We start from the raw sequence: 17,935 nt of genomic DNA, 5'->3' as shown, positions 1-17,935 counted from the left end.
ATCCAGACTGAGCTAGTTGAACTTAAGTCATGATTAGGGATGGAGGATAAGTTTGGTTCAATATGCATTTGAAGTTAAATCAATCAAATTCACACTTTCTGAAGCAATATATGAACCGAAACACACATCTTAATTTTGTGAAGCAGTTCTCCAACCAATCAATGTTTACAAAGATGCATATATTAGAGGAAAGTGTGCATAATGAAAATACTAGTAAAAATAACACTCACACACACAAAAAACCCCCATTGTATTAAGAGAAGTTGCTTTGCACAAGATTGCTTTGCGCAAATTAGTCAAAATGGCTACATTTATTGAAGTCCAACTTTCTCTTCTCTCCCAAAGAGGCAGACATGGGAATGGAACCCTAATCCTTGTTATAGATCTCCTCTATTTGAGCCACAACTACCTGCCTCTTATGTCACTTAGAGCAAACATTAATAGCTATTATTGCCATTATTTGTAGAGCACCTCAAAAGCTAGGGGCTGCACAACGATTGAGGCAAGAAGAACAATCGCCGCCTGCAGGTTTACAGTATGAAATCTATCAAGTAAGAGACAAAGTTTTGCCCTTTATTTTGCCATTTACCATATATCTGATTACAGTTTACTGGAAATAAGCCTCATTCGATTAAAAGAAACTTACTGCTGAGTGGACATTATAGGACTGCACTGTCAAGATCCTATCTTTTCACCCCTCCATAGGTTCCACATGAACTACACTGCAATTTTGCCAAGGATAAACAAAGTCTGAACTACTCATGAGCAGCTGACACAGGTTCTGTCCTAGCATTTCCGTATCAAGCAGCCTGCAATTGCTACAAGAACGGATTCCCCCTGCTCCAGCAACTCTCACAGGATCTCATTATTAGTCAAGAATTTAGAAACTTAAGATGGTAATCCAGGCCAATGGTTACCTATGCTAAAGCTTTGCTGAAGTCCCTGGGAGAAGAGCACCTGTAGCTCCAGGCTTCACTGCAAACTACTGCTTTCTTAAAAACAATAATTTAGGACTGAATGGCCCTCACTTATGTACACCCTCAGATTTGGACAGCCAGTTTAATACATTTGAGATTAGACTGCTTAAAATGGGGGGAAACAGAAATTCCATCCGGAGAAGTTTGGAATTGCGAGTCTTTAGCAAAACCTTTAAAAAGAACTTCCTCTAGGACACTTCGACCAGAAGTGAGTTTTGCAAACACAGCAAAAAGAGAAATGGTCAGGATTTATGCCGGCCTTCTTTCCAAAGCTACTTATACCACCAATGCTTGTTTTTAATGTCAGTTTATGCTTCAGCCTCTTAAAAAAACACATGATAAATACAGATGGACCTGAATCACATCTGGACCATCCCAAAGGCTGGAGGTATTTTGGCCCAGGATCTTGAGTCAAAATTCATCTTCAGCAATGAGAGAGATGAAATGTGGTGCCATCGAGACAAAATGTTGCCAAGAAAAAGTAGAGATGGGAAATGAGACAATCCCATTGAGTTCAGCAACATATGCTTCAGTGACGACTGGTGTTTTAAAGTTTGGATTACAGCACACACATCCAGCTTACTAATGTAATATTTGCTAAATTATTTTTAATGCTTCCTTACTTGCTGATTCCTAAATGAGATAAACTTTATGGAGATTAATGCTATGGTGGGGTGAAATATTCTTTTTTAGTCTTTCAGTAGCTTGAATTTTAGATTTCCAAGGGCTTGGTCACCATTCTATGTTTGATCCACCAACCTTCTTTGCATAATTCACTTCATTCTATAACGAAACAGAAAAGGGTCTCTCATTTCTGGGATAAGGATCAAGAGCAATGAAGGATTAAGAGCAATGACCCAGGTCCTTTGGTCCTAATCCAATCCAAGCAATGAATAAAATGAAGATGCCACATATCTGTGTTTTCTAGCTGCTAAGTCAGCTTCTAAGTCCAGAAATGGGGGCAGGCTTAAGCTGCAACTGGGGAACTGGTGAGGGCCACTCAAGCAAGAAAGCTTGCCACAACACTTACTATATGGATAAGGCTGGAGTTATACCTGTTGACCCAAATTATTACCTAGCCAGCCACCTTTCTGAATAGGCTATAGCCTAACCATTCACATTAAAGAATTACTTCATTTGACCATGATCTTACCAATCTCTCCTTCTCCGTGCAACCTGAACTTACATTTTACACAGCCTCATTCATAAGTAAATTATTATCTCAATGGTCTCCAGCATGCTTTTGAGTTGGGTGGGTGTATATTTTCAATAAGCAAATTATTTTTAAAATGTTTGGACCTCAGCAGGGACACTCTTCTCCATACGAGCCCTGCCCAGCAGCTAGGATCTCCACCATGCTTTGGGGTTGGTGCTCTTTCCTTTGAAAGGTTTATGAGACACATGATATTTACTCAATTATTTCTCAATGACTTACAGTCACTTATGGCAAGTGACATATCCTCTCTTGTGCTTCATCAGAAATTTATCAGTTGAAAAGCCTGCTGGCTAATAAGTTATTCATAAAGGCCCTTTTCTTTTGATTTTCAGGAACATACAGTTTGGCAACAGAAATGCAAGTACAGTACACATTAAGGGATAATAAATAAAAAGTACTTAAGGATTATAGTGCAAAAAAATGAAGACCAACAAAGAGAAATCAAATAAAACCAAAGCAATAAAGTAGCTTGCGATGATGGTGATAGCTATACCATTAGATGACAGGGAAGTTAAAAGTGTGCTAAAAGAACGTAAGATTATATAAAAAGCTGAATGATGTATTTACATTTAGCTTTACTGTGGAGGGTGCAGGCCAGGCCCCTGAGCCCAAAGTGATGTTCTCATGGAGATAAGAAATTGAGTTCTGAGTAACAGAGACAAATATTTGTGGTTTCCTGCATGGCTGGTCTAGAGGCTGCAGTTGGTGAAAAATGCTGTGCCCTGGATGGTGAGTGGTGCCCCTTCCTGCAGTGGCATAACATGGGTTGCTAATGCCCAGGGCAAGGTGCAAAAGGGGGTGTGGCATCACCATGGGGAAGGGGGCTAGCACATCGCCATGGGTCCTCCCCCACCCCAGTTTTTAGCACAACTTCCTCCCAGGTGGTGCCAGACGCAGACTCCAACCTCCCAACCAGTGCCCCTCTATTGCCGTGCCTCACCCTGTACCAGCCACTTCAGCTCTCTGTAGTGTTCCCCTCGGGAAGCCCCGTCAGTCCGGCTGGCAGCCAAGGCTGACATGGCCTCCTCTTCATCCACGCCAAACACTCCAGCGGAAGCCCACCATCTCTTTGGCTGCCTGATCTCATATGGGGGCCTGGTTGGGGACTCTGTGGCACCTCCATCCCGAAGCGGAGGGGGAGGGAGGTAAATGACCTGGCGCACACGGCAGCGGCACCAGTCATGGCTCGAAAAGTGTGTGGCATGTGGCGCTTGCAAGTGAAGGATGCAGACATGAGGTGCCAAAAAGTGTGGACAGTGAGAAGGGGCTCCGGCCCAGCAGGGGAGGACCTGACCGGCTGCCCGCACCCTGCTCGCAGCCCACCTGGCTGCCATGGAGACATTTACGCCATGTGTTCTGCGCATTGCCAGACTAGGAAAGGAAGGCACCTCCCTCCCAGTCTTGGGGCACCTTTGGGGCACAGTGGCATAGCGAGGGTTGCGCTGCTAAGAATTTTTGTGGCTGGGTCAACCAACCCCGTGGCCCCCACACTATGCCACTGTGGTCAAAGATCTGCACTGGCCTTTGAGTCACTGCACCAGTTTTTAGGTCTTGTTATTTACACATAAAAGCCTAAACAACTCTGGACCAGGTTACCTGAAAACCCCAGAGCTTCCAGTATGACATAAGCTCAGTTGGGTGAACAGAATGCAACTAGGGTGGGGGTAGCTATTGCAATTTTGTAGAAATTAGAAACTTCAGTGTATCAAGATTTATCTTCGTCTAAAATAAATAAATTGTTTGAAACTGGAAACATGGACCTGCTGTTCTGAAGCAAAGGAATAAAGTGTCATAGTCTCCATTGCCACATTACTTTTCCATTACTTTCCCCAACAATGAAATTGTGCGCGCGCGCACACACAAACTCCTGTGCAAAATAAACAAACTTTAATCACTGTATCATGCTGGAGCCAGTGTAATTAAGATTGTGTCAGTGTTTCCATTTAGACCACTATGTTCAGGAGGTTTATGAGCAGATCATAAAAATTCAGTTCCACTGAAAAATTAAGCAAACAAAGTCTTATACAGTCCGCAATATTTCAGAAGAAAACCATGCACACACCTCACAGCCATTTGCTACTTATAGAAGAGGCACAATAAGAGTTTATGGGTTTTAAAGGGCACCACTGAACTATTTTAAAAACATTTTCCCCTCCAGTATTCATAACAATGTACTGAAGGTTTGAAACCAAACTTTGTTTCTTAACCACTGTGTAGAGATAAAAGGGTAATTGTAACAGCTTGTGATTTGAGACTACTGGCATTGTGTTTGTATTGCTTTCAAAGAAAAAAGAGCAATGGAACATTCCCTTTGGAAAATCAAATACATACTCGAAGCCCGGAGGCCATCTGCTATAGAAATCATAATAATTATTGAACTTTGCAGACATTTATACTTGAATTTGGCTGGTCACATTTGGCCTGGATAGCCAAATTCTGTTTTGAGCCACACAAGTGTGAGCTCAGTATATTTTGGTTGATGTCAGTTGAGACGGGTTACAATAGCAAAAGCGATAGCATAATTTTGACCACTGCTTAATTCTTCTTCTTCTATTGGCTCTCAGGAGGTGGTTTGGTTTTTTTGTTCTTAAGTTTACCTCCAACTTTCAAACATCTTTGACATGCAGTCAATCAAAATGTCATTTCAAGATGAGAAAACGCTCTATCCAGTGTACATGCTCTAAAATGTACATCACAGCCAACCAATTTATCCAACCTCAAAGTCCTGCTCAAAATTAGAATACAGAATCATTTGGTCTGCCTACTTTGAGGAGAAACACCCAGATAGGGAAGAGCTGGACTCCAGAAACCATACCCAGCGTCACATAAGCACACTCGCTTTTCAGTTGGCACTTGAGGCACATTATGCTATTTGATTTTTAATATTGTGATATTTATTGTTACGCTGCTTTGGGAATTTCTTTAAAGGTAGGGTATATATGCAACAAATTTAATAAATATATATAAAGATGAAATCTGCACTTTTTTTTTAACCTCATCCACCCCATGATTAAGCTGTCTAGGTCAGCTACATTCTCTTTAACCTTCAGGGGTTTAAAAAACCCAAAATAGTCTTTCCTATGTAAAGTGTTGCATCTGCTTACAAGGACAGCAACCCTCCCTCCCTCTTTAAACACAAAATTATGTTTTCATTTGCATTGTTGCCTTTGGTACATATAATATCTGGAAATTGTAACTTTGCTATGGAAGCTAACCAGGTTTTGCTTGGATGTGGAACTTTCTCCATTGGAGAGAAGCATTGTTTTCCTTATCCCTTTCGAAATTTTAATACTGTTTCTGTTTCTTCAGCATTAAAGTCCTCATTAATATCAGAGTGAGGTGCAGAATGGGCCATCCATTTGGTCTGCAGTTAAGACCAATTTCTACGTATATGGTCAACAAGCTTTCTTGTTTCAAACCTTTTGGAAAAATTTAACTGTGAGTCAACTTTAAGGGAATAGCAGACATAGTGCTCTTTAGACTGCCAGATGGACATCCCCAGCTACTACTTGACAGCCTACTTAAATCCCTGCCAACTAAAGTTATGGTCTGCAGGAATCCTGTCTTGAGCCTTTTGATGTTGCTTGCTTGATGGCATCCCTGGTGTCACTCAGAGGCCATCTTGCTGAGAGAAAGAAGACAACCTTTTGACTTCCTGTCATAAACATACAGTGAGTGTGAGAGGGGAGGACGGCAGACTAGATGCCAAATAGCCCCCTTCATATGGATCCTGGACCACCTCCAGGATGTTCCGAATGAAAGCAGGGGTCATAATTCTATACAAACAAATAGGGCCTTCACCTCTTCAACAAATTCCTTCTGTAACTATACAGAGGTCTCTCATCCTATATATTTTGACTTATATCATGCATTATTAAGTTTGGGTTATTTGGTCACGGCAGTTCATTTTGCGTGCTGACACACACACGATGGCCACAATCCCCAAGGGGGTGTGTGGATGGAAGCACCTGGGCTTTCTCCTCATCTCATATATATTTTTTCTTCAGCTGTTCCCCTTGCCAAACTTTTTTTCTGTGATTGAGGAAATTTAAAAAGTGGTTTGTTTGTGGTTTGGCTAGTGAAAACACTTGAAAAAACTTGGATGTACATACGCTCACTCTCAAGGGCAAACATTGATTCTGCCCCGAGAAACTAGAAATTTAAATAATGTTACCCCAATGGTTTCAGCTATATATTTATGTGGTTTGGTGCAAATTAGGGTGGTCTCTTTACAGTGGAAGAAAGGAATGGCTAATACAGGCATAGGCAAACTCAGCCCAACAGATGTTTCGGGACTACAACTCCCGTGAACCCTAGCTAACAGAACCAGTGGTCAGGGATGATGGGAACTGTAGTCTCAAAACATCTTGAGGGTCTAGTTTGCCGATGCCTGGACTAATATATCGTACCTGCACCTGTAATGCTGGACTCCTTGTTTACTGTCACTCTCAAGATTATGTGGGTTGCGGGGGGGGGGGAGAGATGTTATGTGTGCAATGGGTGTATATCGGTGCCATAAAAACCATTCATGGGATTATATATAATCGGCAATGTAGTAAAATACAGAGGTAAGCACACACTGATTGTGCCAAAATGATTAGAAAAATATTCCATATTCCTATCTATGTCCCCACCAATGCTGTGATAACAAGTGAAAATTTTACTTACAACATATGTATATCCAAAAATCTAATAGTAAGTTAAACTAATAGAATAAAATACCACATTCTTTTAACTAAAGAAAACTTCCACAGACACGAATCAGTCAGTACATCTCAACGTTTTCCCAAAATTTGGAGGGCAGGATAAATACTAAATAATGTTGGTCAAAGCTTAGCCATAAGCACACTAATGAAAATAGCCAGATGCATTTAACTACTTTGGCTTTTTTTTAGTGTAAATTATATTTTATATTGTATTCAACTGTTTTAACTTAATATGTACAAGCGTTATTGTGACTTTTGCTCTGTTTCTGGGTATTGGTGGTCAGAAGACTATATCTCCCTGTGTTTCACTCTGATCCACCAATGCTGCCATAGCACTTGTTAAAACTAAATCAGATTTGCTTTTTGGCAATCTGCAGCTCCTTATGGCCAGCAAAATCTGCTGTTTGGCGCAGTCTGATTCATCCAGCTTCATCATAGGGCTGGCTTTGTGGGCTCAACTGCCATAGTTTAGGCACAACAGAGGCCAAGTGGATTTATGCTTCACCGAGCAGACTGCCTAAAAAGATTCTCTTAGTGGAAACAGGGAGACAATAGTAATTACCTAATATGGCCACATCCCAACCCAGAGAAAGCAAACCCCTTGGGAAATGTACTTTTGTCCTACTACAACCTTCCCTTTCCTAACTCTTCATGCACCCACAATCATATCACAAAGTACAGCTATTCTCTTATTTGTTTAAACAAATCCAGACTTTAACATTTTATGAGTAAATCTTTTAGTGACACCTTCAGTCAGACTGAATTGTAAAAGATTTATCGTTGAACACATGTTTTCTCTCTTTCTCTGGCTATAATTTCAGAGCAGAGGGTCAGGGACTTTTCTATAGCAATGCAACACTCAAGAGGCTAGTATATTTTGAATTTGTGTTTCCCATGCATTTAAGAAACTCTACACAGATAATATCACCCCTGTTCTTGGGAGATTTCAGGCTACCATTTAAGACTCAAGAGATCTCACCTCCTTCTGTGACATGTAAATATAATATAATATAAACGATCTGCCTTATAATATTTTTCCTAGGACAAAGTGCTTTCTTCTCCTTCCATATGACGTTTGAGTATTCAACAGATCACTTGATCAATAAGGTATCACTTGATCTCAGGCGGATAGCCATGGATGGGAGTCAACCTTGGCTCTCATCAAAAGCACCACTACTGCCCACACACCACTAAAACACCACACAGAGTTCCAGAGGGGAGTGCCTCTATAGATGAGGCAGGCCAGTGAAGGTCCAGTCAGGGCCCAACTTGGTTGACTGCAGGCACCAGGTCTGAAAAGGATTAAGAGTCACCAAGAGCAAGGGAAGAACATCCTGTCCCAAGTATGATGCTTATAGCTTATAGCTCAGCAGCAATTTCCGGCTTTGAAGGGCTGGCTTGGAATTGTTGTTTTTTTAGGCTATAAGACTGACAGTAGGGCCTGCCTCTCTGTGTGTTTTTTACTGAATAAGAGGAACTTCGAGAAACAACAATTAATGAAAAGTGGGATAAAAAAATAGAGAAAGTAAATACCCTGCAGAACAGAGGCTGGTGAGCCAAGAAATAGAAGAATGCCCAGATGCATTGTGGTTGAGAACTTGTCACTGAATGCATGGCTGAAGAAAGGTCCCAGATTTCAGAGAGGGCTGGGGGTGTAGAGTTATCACAGTAGAAGCATGGCATTTTGCTATCTTCTCTAATAGCCAAGAAATCTCTATCCAGGACACATACTGTCCAGATTCCAAAAATAAAATTATTGCAGCTTATGGTCCCTCAGCCCTGCCTACCAGTTATCCCTATCAGATGTGTTGTTCTTGGTTCACAGGGATGAGAGGAAAGATGAAAACGTCTCATTATTTCCTTCCTCGCCCATTTTCTTGTTCCCTGATGTATGGTATCAATAATACAATCTCAATGGGAATGTGACTTGTTAGTTTTCGTATTTGAATAGTTACTCCCCTCTGTTGCAGGATGGCAGGTCCGCCTCCTCTTATTCAATGAAGATTAGTTCCAAGTGCAGCCAAACCCTTCAGAGTCAACTTTAATTGGCACCGCCATTTCCAAACCTCAAAGCAAATAAAACAAGCAAGAGTTTGAAGTCCAATTGCCCCTTTTCTCTCTTCACCAAAGCAAGGAAAGGGACGCAGATAATTCACTGCCTCACCTAAGAGAATAAAGTGGGCAGAAGATTCTGAGTTCCTCACACAAACATCGCCGGGGGGGAGGGGGACGACCCTATCCTGTTTCAGAGCAGGGCCAGCACCAACAGACAGCACACTTAGGCAGCTGCCAGGGCCAAAGCAGAACTCCTCTACACCTTATCAACTATGTCATGGGTAGGCAACATTGCACTCTCCAAATATCGTTGGACTCCAATATCGTTGTGGCTGGATATAAGAGAAGCCTGCAGCAAAATGCTCTCCTACCCTCTGCAAGAGAATAATTTGTGCTTGTCCAAAGAACAGTGTTGCAGCATGAACGTGTGTGTGTGTGTGTGTGTGTGTGTGTTAAGAACACTTAATATTTATTGTTCATTTTGGGTTTAAATTTAAAACTGACTGATCTGAGGCATGTGAAGCATAAAATGTTGACGCAATTTAGCATTGAAAAAGCAGCCTTATGTACTGTATTCTTATGTCATGCTCAAACGCAAATAATATCAAGACAGGTTAACTTAACCTCAGAGACTTCAAATCCCTAATTTAGAGACTCAGAGAAACACAGCTGTAGCCATCCCAAATCTTAGAATTTCACTTTCATAAACAGGAGAAGCTATTCCTTGGCACGCTGGCTTCAGGTTGTTGAGTACTAAAGACTTTGCCCTGATATGACCTAGGGATTGGCAGCAGGATCAATCCTTTGTTTGGGAAGTCCCGCTGCAAAGTCCTCAAGGACCATTCCCCAATACAATATAAATTCTCCCGCCAGCTTGCCACTGGATTTTGATTATCCAAGCTGGCACAGTAATAGAAATATTGTTTCTGCTATGCTCATTACATTTGCTAAGATCCGGGTTATTTTTCAATCACAAACTTTTAAGCAATGACCGGGTAGGATATCATTGGAGGAAAGATTTCTTTGAGGCCCTTGTGGAGCTTCCATTAACTTAAATCAGCAGGAGTTCAAGTGTCTCAGTTTACAAATGTTTTTGCCTACTCTTCATCTTTTTTGCAGTACAGAACTTGTTGACAATGCTTCCAAATTTCTATGGACTCTTTAATTCTAGTCCTTACTGTGACAGCGCTTCATAGATCTCCTACCACCTTTACTACAAAATCTTGTATATTGCAAAGTTGCATCATTTATTAGGGATGTGCCTCATTTTGATTGGCAAAAAACCCTCAAAGTCCACAATTAAAATAATTCCAAAAGCAGTTATTCACCAAACAAATACAACATTAAAGGAGAGTTATTGCTCTGGCTGAGATTCAGAAAAGCAATAAATTCCAAGTTTCAGAATCAAACCTCCAATATCAACTCACAACAGGGTGCAGTTGTGTAAAATTAAGGTTGGCATGACATTGCGCTTGGATATTTGAGGTTTGGATTCTTTGCTTTGAATTTCCTCTCCTTTATGATCTCAAGCCAAAGAACAATTGTTTGATTTTAATCTTGCCTTCAGTGAATTTACTTGGATTTTTCTTTAGCTGTTTACACAAAACCACACAGCAGCGAGTGACGGAACTAAGTAACACATCATCGACTAATTCCATCTGTTTACCACACATGCGATGATATCATTTTAAGCTAAATAATCAAAGTTTCATATGGAATGACAACACAAAAATCCAGAACAAGGAAGCGGGTTTCTTCCTTTTCTTTTTAATATGCCCTATACCCCTCTCAAGCAGGGCTGTATCATGAGGCACTGTGTGAAAGCTTTGTGTTTGGGGCACAATATGCTGTTGTGTCTAGAGAAAATATAGTGGCCCATAACTAGGTTCTTGTATAGCGTTTCACTGAAGGCAAAATAACCGCTCTTCCCATAATAATCTATCAAGTGCTACCTTGAAACACACACTGTGAAAGAGAGCTTGGGCTGCTATGCATCCTACAGCTGACACATTTTTTATTTGCTTCATGCTGCTTTCAGAGTTCCTGCTTTTTGATAATACCCAATTCTTTAGTTATATAAAGAAGTCCCAAATCAGTATACACTTCATCTTAGGGCAATGAAGCAATAACATGAAAGTGGAGGGCAGAGACATGGGGGTAGAACGAGAGACGATGCTCCAGACTTGGGGTCAACAATGAAAGCAGTAGCTCATTCTCCTCTCTTCCCTGTATATCATTCCAGGCATGCTCAACATGTGGCAAGACATGCGTAGTGCTATTTAATATATGCAATACAGAAAAAGAGAGAGGCTATAGTGCTTTCTGTTAAATCTGCCACATAGTTATGGTTTGTTAGCTTCCCCTCATAAAATTTTATTTTCAGAGGTCTACTTCTTGGCCATTCATGTGAAATTAGGTATGCCTCAAGGAGGAAGCCATTCTAGGCTAACATCTCATTGCCCCTGATTAGAGAAAGATAATTAATCATGTTTTACAGCTATTTCCCACTCTTTGTGAGTATATTATTTAGATCTACTTTGCCTGAAAAACCACTTGTGGAAATGGAGAAAACTGAATGTGTGACAATATCACATTGTATGTTGAGTATCCCTAAAAATACATGAAATGAGTAGAACAAGGGACACAGGGCTGTCATTTTTTTATGGCTGCCCCACTGTTCTCTTTAATAATAATAATAATAATAATAATAATAATAATAATAATAATAATAATAATATCTTTATTGTCATTGCCCCCTCTCGGGGACAACGAAATTACTTTGTTTCTCCTAAGAAATAGTTGTGCTCAGGGGGTGTAATAACAGGGAACAAGTGTGGTAATGGATTGCCATCAACACTGAGGAAGGAGATGGTGAGGACTTTCACCCGGGGGTATAAGCTGAGGAAGCACATAACAAGCAGCAAAGCAGGGACTTATTTTTCAAACCATGTTGGCCTAAATTATACATTAACACAGAGAAGAAAACTGCTAAAGCATGACAAATTTTCTTTCTATAACCTTGGCAGGTGGGATGTGGGCCTAGAATTACTTCCTCCTTGAGGCATACATAGTTTCACATCCATAGCCAAGAAGTAGACCTCTGAAAATAAAATGTTATGAGGGAAATGCTAACAAACCATTAACTATGTGGTAAATTTAGCAAATATCACTATAATGTTTCTCCTTTTCTTTATTACATACATTAAATAATATTAAATGTGATCTCTGTACAATTCCAAGTGCAGGTATGATGGATGATATATCAGTTTCCTTATTCTTGGCAATGCCCCTTCTTCCTACAACTTTGGAATCAGATTGATGGTGGTCCTTCTCTTTCCAAAGAACTGAGAAGTACATCTATTTATAATGCAGGCATGACTCCTACAGCGCAAATATGTCCAAAGTTATTTAGGAAATGAATCAGTGCTCACTTACAGCAGCAGCAGCATCTCAACGAAGGTGGTGGCAACAATTCTAACTTGGACTTTCCTAGTGTTGGCCATGGAGCTGTTTTTACTTTGTACTTGTGGAGTTCTATAGCTGACCATGGATTTGGCTATATACTCCCTTCACTGTGGTGGCAACTGCTCTGAATAAGGATGAATTGGAACAGCAGATTCTAAACTTTAATTTTCATTATGGACCGCAATCACAGCTCAGATACACCTTTGGGACACCCTGATCGTAAAGATTTTAGACTATAGTCCTGATGGCAGGAACTGGATTGTCTTACCATTGGTTGCTGTAAGCTGCTCTGAGAACCCTTTTGGCTGAAGGGAGGTGAATAAATGTCTTAAATAACTAAATAGTAACATGCAGATCTGCTCATTGGCATGGGCTTTTCCAGGGGCATGACAAAGTCCATTATTCAGTCTAGTGTTTGGAGTGTGTGAACACATTTTCCTTAGTTGTACTATTTCAGATGCTCATTTTAAAACCTATTTTAGTTATTTTGTTGCATTTTCTCTCTTTGTTAGTTGCCTTGAGTACTGGAAGGGTGGTATGTGTGAGTGTATTTATTTGGAATCCAGAGAACGCTGAACCCATAACTGATTCCCAATGATGAATTTATATTTTGTTTTCCCAGAGATAAAGCTATTCCTGTTCTATAACACAAATACCACAAAAACTTTAAGGACACACTAATATTCATCTAATCTTACTTTGGCCTCCCTGAAAAGGGCTGCACATTATAGAACCTTGAAAATATGAATATAGCAGAATTCAAAAATGGACCTATGCTTTCCAAGAAGGCATGCATGCGATTTATACACAAAGCTCGTTGGCTGCTCAAGAGAACAACAAGGTTGTGGTGCACTGTGGTTTCCATACTGTTTGCTCTGGAATGTTGCAGGCAATGGTGCTGTCAGACCATTTCAATCCACTGTTTGCATGTTTATTCTCCCATCTTTTTTCAGACCTCATTTGTGGTGATTTCTTAAATCACATTTATTTGGGAAGCATCACTGAACATAGCGGGTGTTACTTCTGAATGCAAGTGCAAAGTAAACAATTCTTCTGAAATTTAACCATTTTGTCTTCAGAGCTGTCCACCAGCAGAAGTGCCCAGGCAGAACTACAAACTGATCTGGATCAAGAACCTGCGCCAGCTGCTTGCATAGGAAGCTTTTCACTTGTTCCATGTGCAACCAGCAGGTGAAGGTGGCTTGATCTGGATCAAGACTGCAGTAGAGCGGGTAGGGTTAAACCTCTCTGTCGGCCAATTGGTGTTAAAGAAGGATAGAACTTTCTTTATGTATGCAGCAGCAGCAGCAAGACTACTCATCGCGAAATATTGGAAGACACAGGAGCTACCCACACTGGAAGAATGGCAGATGAAGGTCATGGACTACATGGAACTGGCAGAGATGACTGGCAGAATTCGTGACCAGGGAGAAGAGTTGGTGGAGGAAGACTGGAAGAAATTTAAAGACTACCTGCAGAAGCACTGTAAAATTAAGGAATGTTGAAATGACGTTTGATTGAAAATAAGTGGTACTGGTAAAAAGATGCTTAAGAAAATGTAAATAGGGATTGATAATTGGAAATTGATACTTATAATAGGTTAATATATGGAGTAAGGATAAATGTTAGAGGGTAAGGATTTGCTGAATTTAATATTTGAACTGGAATACAAAATGGGAGGTGTGAGGAGGTCAAGAAACTAGTGAAGGAAATATAAGATTTGAAAATATTAATCTATTTTCTGTTCTGATTTTTGGTTATTCTCTTTGTTTTTATTCTTTCTTTTTTCTTTTTTCTTCTGTTAACTGTTTTTTATTGTGCAATTTTTATGTGTTTTGTTTTTGTAGTTTAAATTTTGGAATTTGTTTTTACTGTTTGTGAAACATTAATAAATATTATTATAAAAAAATAAAATAAAACCCCCACCTCTCACAGCAGGGTCTCAATCCAGACTGGGGTTGGAGCAACATCCTGGCTGTTTAAAGAAGAAAACTCCTGCACTTAAGGGCGAGCCATGTGTAGTTTGTCCTTCAGTGAATGGTATTTTCACAGATTAAGCAGAAACAACAGTGTTCACACTTTTCACGCTTCCTAACCAAGCCACCTCAATGCAGCTTCCTGAAATATAGGCAATCTGAACACATTCTCCATCCTTGATACATCAGGTGTCAAACACATTGCAGACCATACATAATGTGACCTAGGTTCAACGTTGAAGCCCTTCAACATCCTTGCACACCCTTCTGGTTTTCTCTTTAGCACAATCAAATTTTTATATAAACATATGCAGCAAGTCATGCCCTGCCCAAAAATGCTGTTATTTGATATGGCTGTTTTCCCACACACCCTTTCAAACCAAATTAAACAAAGAAAAGATTTCAATAAAAGGGTGATCAACATCTTGCCAATCATTTCTAATCTAACACAGCCTCTTTTCCTAAAAGCCACTTCAGGAAAAGCTTTGTTCAGTCATTATTCCTAACAGGCATGACCAATGTTACATGTGGTAATTAAAAAGAACTGGCAGGGAGGCCTGAAACTCATTCTCTTTTACTGAGATAAATGGCTCCATGAATGCTTGGTGGTCAGAACGGAGGGGAAATAGCTAAGGAAAGAAGTCATTTCCAGTTTATTTTATTTATGTTTTGGTTAAAAAACATTTATGCTTTATGGAAGAGATATTGCATTTTCCCCCTTCGTCCTTCTTACCCGAACAATCACTCAAACCATCCTTTTAGAAAAATCCATGTTGCCGTAGTGAGTGCATTCTCATCATGAAGCCCAAACCACCCCCTTTGGAAACCAGTCTCTCCAGTGTTGGACAACAGGTCAGAGTCTCAGCTATTTAAAACTGGCATTCTTCCATAGGCTTCAGTTGTGCTATTCTAGTTAATGTGGGTTTAAATCTCTGAGTCCCTCAAAGAGGATGAAAATACCAAAATCATTTCCTCTAGTAGATTCTGCTTTAGATCTCCTGAACTTTAAATTATGGGGTGGCATACATATGTCATAAATATTTCCACGCATTATAGGACCCATGTCCTTAACTAGATGAAAGGATTTCAAGTCACAATGAATGCTGCAAGGATCCTAAACCATTTTTTATCTCTAAAGTAGCCAATGCAAAAATAAAAATCTTTACTTACTTATTTGATTTATATGCTGCCCTTCCCCAAAAGATCTCAGGGCGGTTCACAGAACAAAATACGAAATAAAATACAAGTACATAATTAAAACAAAACAATAATCACCCCTTCCCACAGACACATTTAAAAGGCTGGCTGAAAAAAATGCCTGGCTGAAAAAAAATGTTTTCGCCTAATTAAACTATGCGTAATTCAACTATGGAATTTATTCCTGCAAGATGTGGTGATGACCACCCAATTAATATGGCTTTAAAAGAGGCTTAGAAGAATTCACGAGGGACAAGGCTACTGGCCAAAATTGTGCCTGAGGGCTTTCCAGGCATCTGGTTGGCCACTGTGAGAAGACTAGACAGGCCCTCTGCCTGTTGGAAAATTCACAATACGAAGTGCTCAATGATATGGAAATCATTTGAATTGGATTGGATTGGAAATGTGGACAGGAATTAATTATGATTCTTTTACATGCCCTGCCCAAGGGGTCAGGGGAGTCTGACTTCATGCCTTGTAATGTCCTTTTCAAGTCTACATGACCACATAGGAAAACCCACGTCATGGGGAAATGTTTGTACTACCTGAGAGACAAGCATGGCACTAAGTAGTACACAGGAAGTATATCTTTGTCTTTTTAATTGCATTAATTATAAGAAACACTGAGTCAGTTGTTCTTGGCGGTCTCTTTTAATGTCATGATTCAAAAACGCTGTGGGTTTCACATGAGGAAAGTTCTAATCTAAGCTCAAAATGGAATCTGTGTTTCATCCAGTTATATGTCAGCTGTTCCTATGTTATAAGTGTCCAGTATCCAGAAGGCTTTCTCCTTTGAAGAAAAAAATTAAAAACGCTTGACTAGGGTGTGCCATACCCTGCTGAAAAGTTTGGTACTCTTTGTTTACTGGGGAAATGCTTTGGAACCACCCTGATTTACACATTTGTACTCTCCTTTGAAGGAAAATGTTCAGGATCCTGATCTCACTCTCTCCCTGCCCCCACTTTGAACGTGTGCTGGAAATTTGGATATTAAAAGGAACAAAAATTGCTCAACGTAAAAGTAAAATAAACTGTCCACAGCTGCTCAGGACCAGTTTGTAATACATACAAACTTGATCTCTCTGTTAAGATCTTTCAAGCAATTATTTCCATTGGCTTCCTATGCACAGCTTCCAGAGATTTACTTCCAGTAATATGGTGGCTAAAACATGTTGATATTGCTGGGGGAAAGTTTATTTTTCCATAGTCATTTCTGTATTTCTGGGAAAGTGCTTCAAACTTCAATAGAATAATGAAATGGCTGGGGGCAGGGTACTAAACTACCATCAAAGCAAAGGTCATAGCCACATCTAATGACAACATCTAATTGTCCCGGCCCTCGTGGCTGGAAGAGAACTGCAGGGACTCTTGGATACAAACCTCTGTGGCTAAGGGTGCTGTCAGGGAACTGACATCAGAGGCAAGAGGAGAGGTAAGGCTCCCCAATGATGCAGGGGAGGGAACCAGCAAGGAGAGAGAGAGAGAGAGCTTCCGCTGGGGAAGGAAATCCAGGGGACACCAGGAAGAAAGGGGAGGCTGAGAGTACTGCGGAGGGGAGGCTCCGAGACTCTTCCACTGAGATCAGCGGAGAGAGCACAGGACCTCCGCTTGGCACACCTACGCTGCGCAGAAAGCTTCCACACAGAGAATCTAGGAGGAGACTTGGAGTCAAGGAATTTTTATGTTGGAAGAAGTTTAGGAAACGCCCACTGACGGATTCTGCCAGTGACTGAGACAGTCGCGTTGTAAGGGAAACCAGGGAAAGGTTTAGCTATACAACCAGCTTGGAGCAGTTTGCAGTTTATGCACAAGCAACCCCAATTCCCATTACAGGTGCCTTTTACCTGCTTTGTCTGGTGCACCTGCTAAGGCCATACCTGAATCAGGATCACTTTGCCACTGTGGTCTATGAGCTGATTAGCTGGCAATCTTGAGGCTGGATTACTGCAGTGCACTCTGTCTGGGCCTGGTCTGGAAGCCCCAGCTGGCACAGAATACAGAGACTAGACTGCCAATGGGAGCAGATGGCCAACAGCATATGACCGCAGGACATTTCTGCTAGAGCAGCTTCCCATACACTATCAGGCCAGCTTCAAGGTTCTTGTGTTGCTATACTAAACCGTGAACAACTTGGGTCCAGTTCAGTCCTCCAGCAGAGCACTGTCAGTTGTGCCCATGACTATCTGGACTCCTTTAGAAGTTGGAACTTTAGTGTCGCTCTTCCCATGTTGATGACCTTTTCATGTCAACAGGCCTTTGGAGATGTTTCAGTTGATTAGCCAGCCATTTTAATAACTATTTGTATTTTTAAATAGTGCTTTATTTTTTATTTTTTTATTTTTA

At 40.6% G+C, this 17,935-nt stretch overlaps 1 protein-coding gene across 10 annotated transcripts in view; it reads right to left on the bottom strand.

The window, feature by feature from the left end:
* Positions 1-17,935, bottom strand: part of SUGCT (succinyl-CoA:glutarate-CoA transferase) — a 294,353-nt gene that overhangs the window by 189,557 nt on the left and 86,861 nt on the right. The window lies entirely within an intron of this gene.

Source organism: Podarcis liolepis (assembly GCF_965112155.1).
Source record: "Podarcis liolepis genome assembly, chromosome: 12".
In the NCBI taxonomy this organism is placed as follows: Eukaryota; Metazoa; Chordata; class Lepidosauria; order Squamata; family Lacertidae; genus Podarcis; species Podarcis liolepis.
Note: the sequence above shows the minus strand (reverse complement) of the source record. Positions and strands in the feature narration are given on the sequence as shown.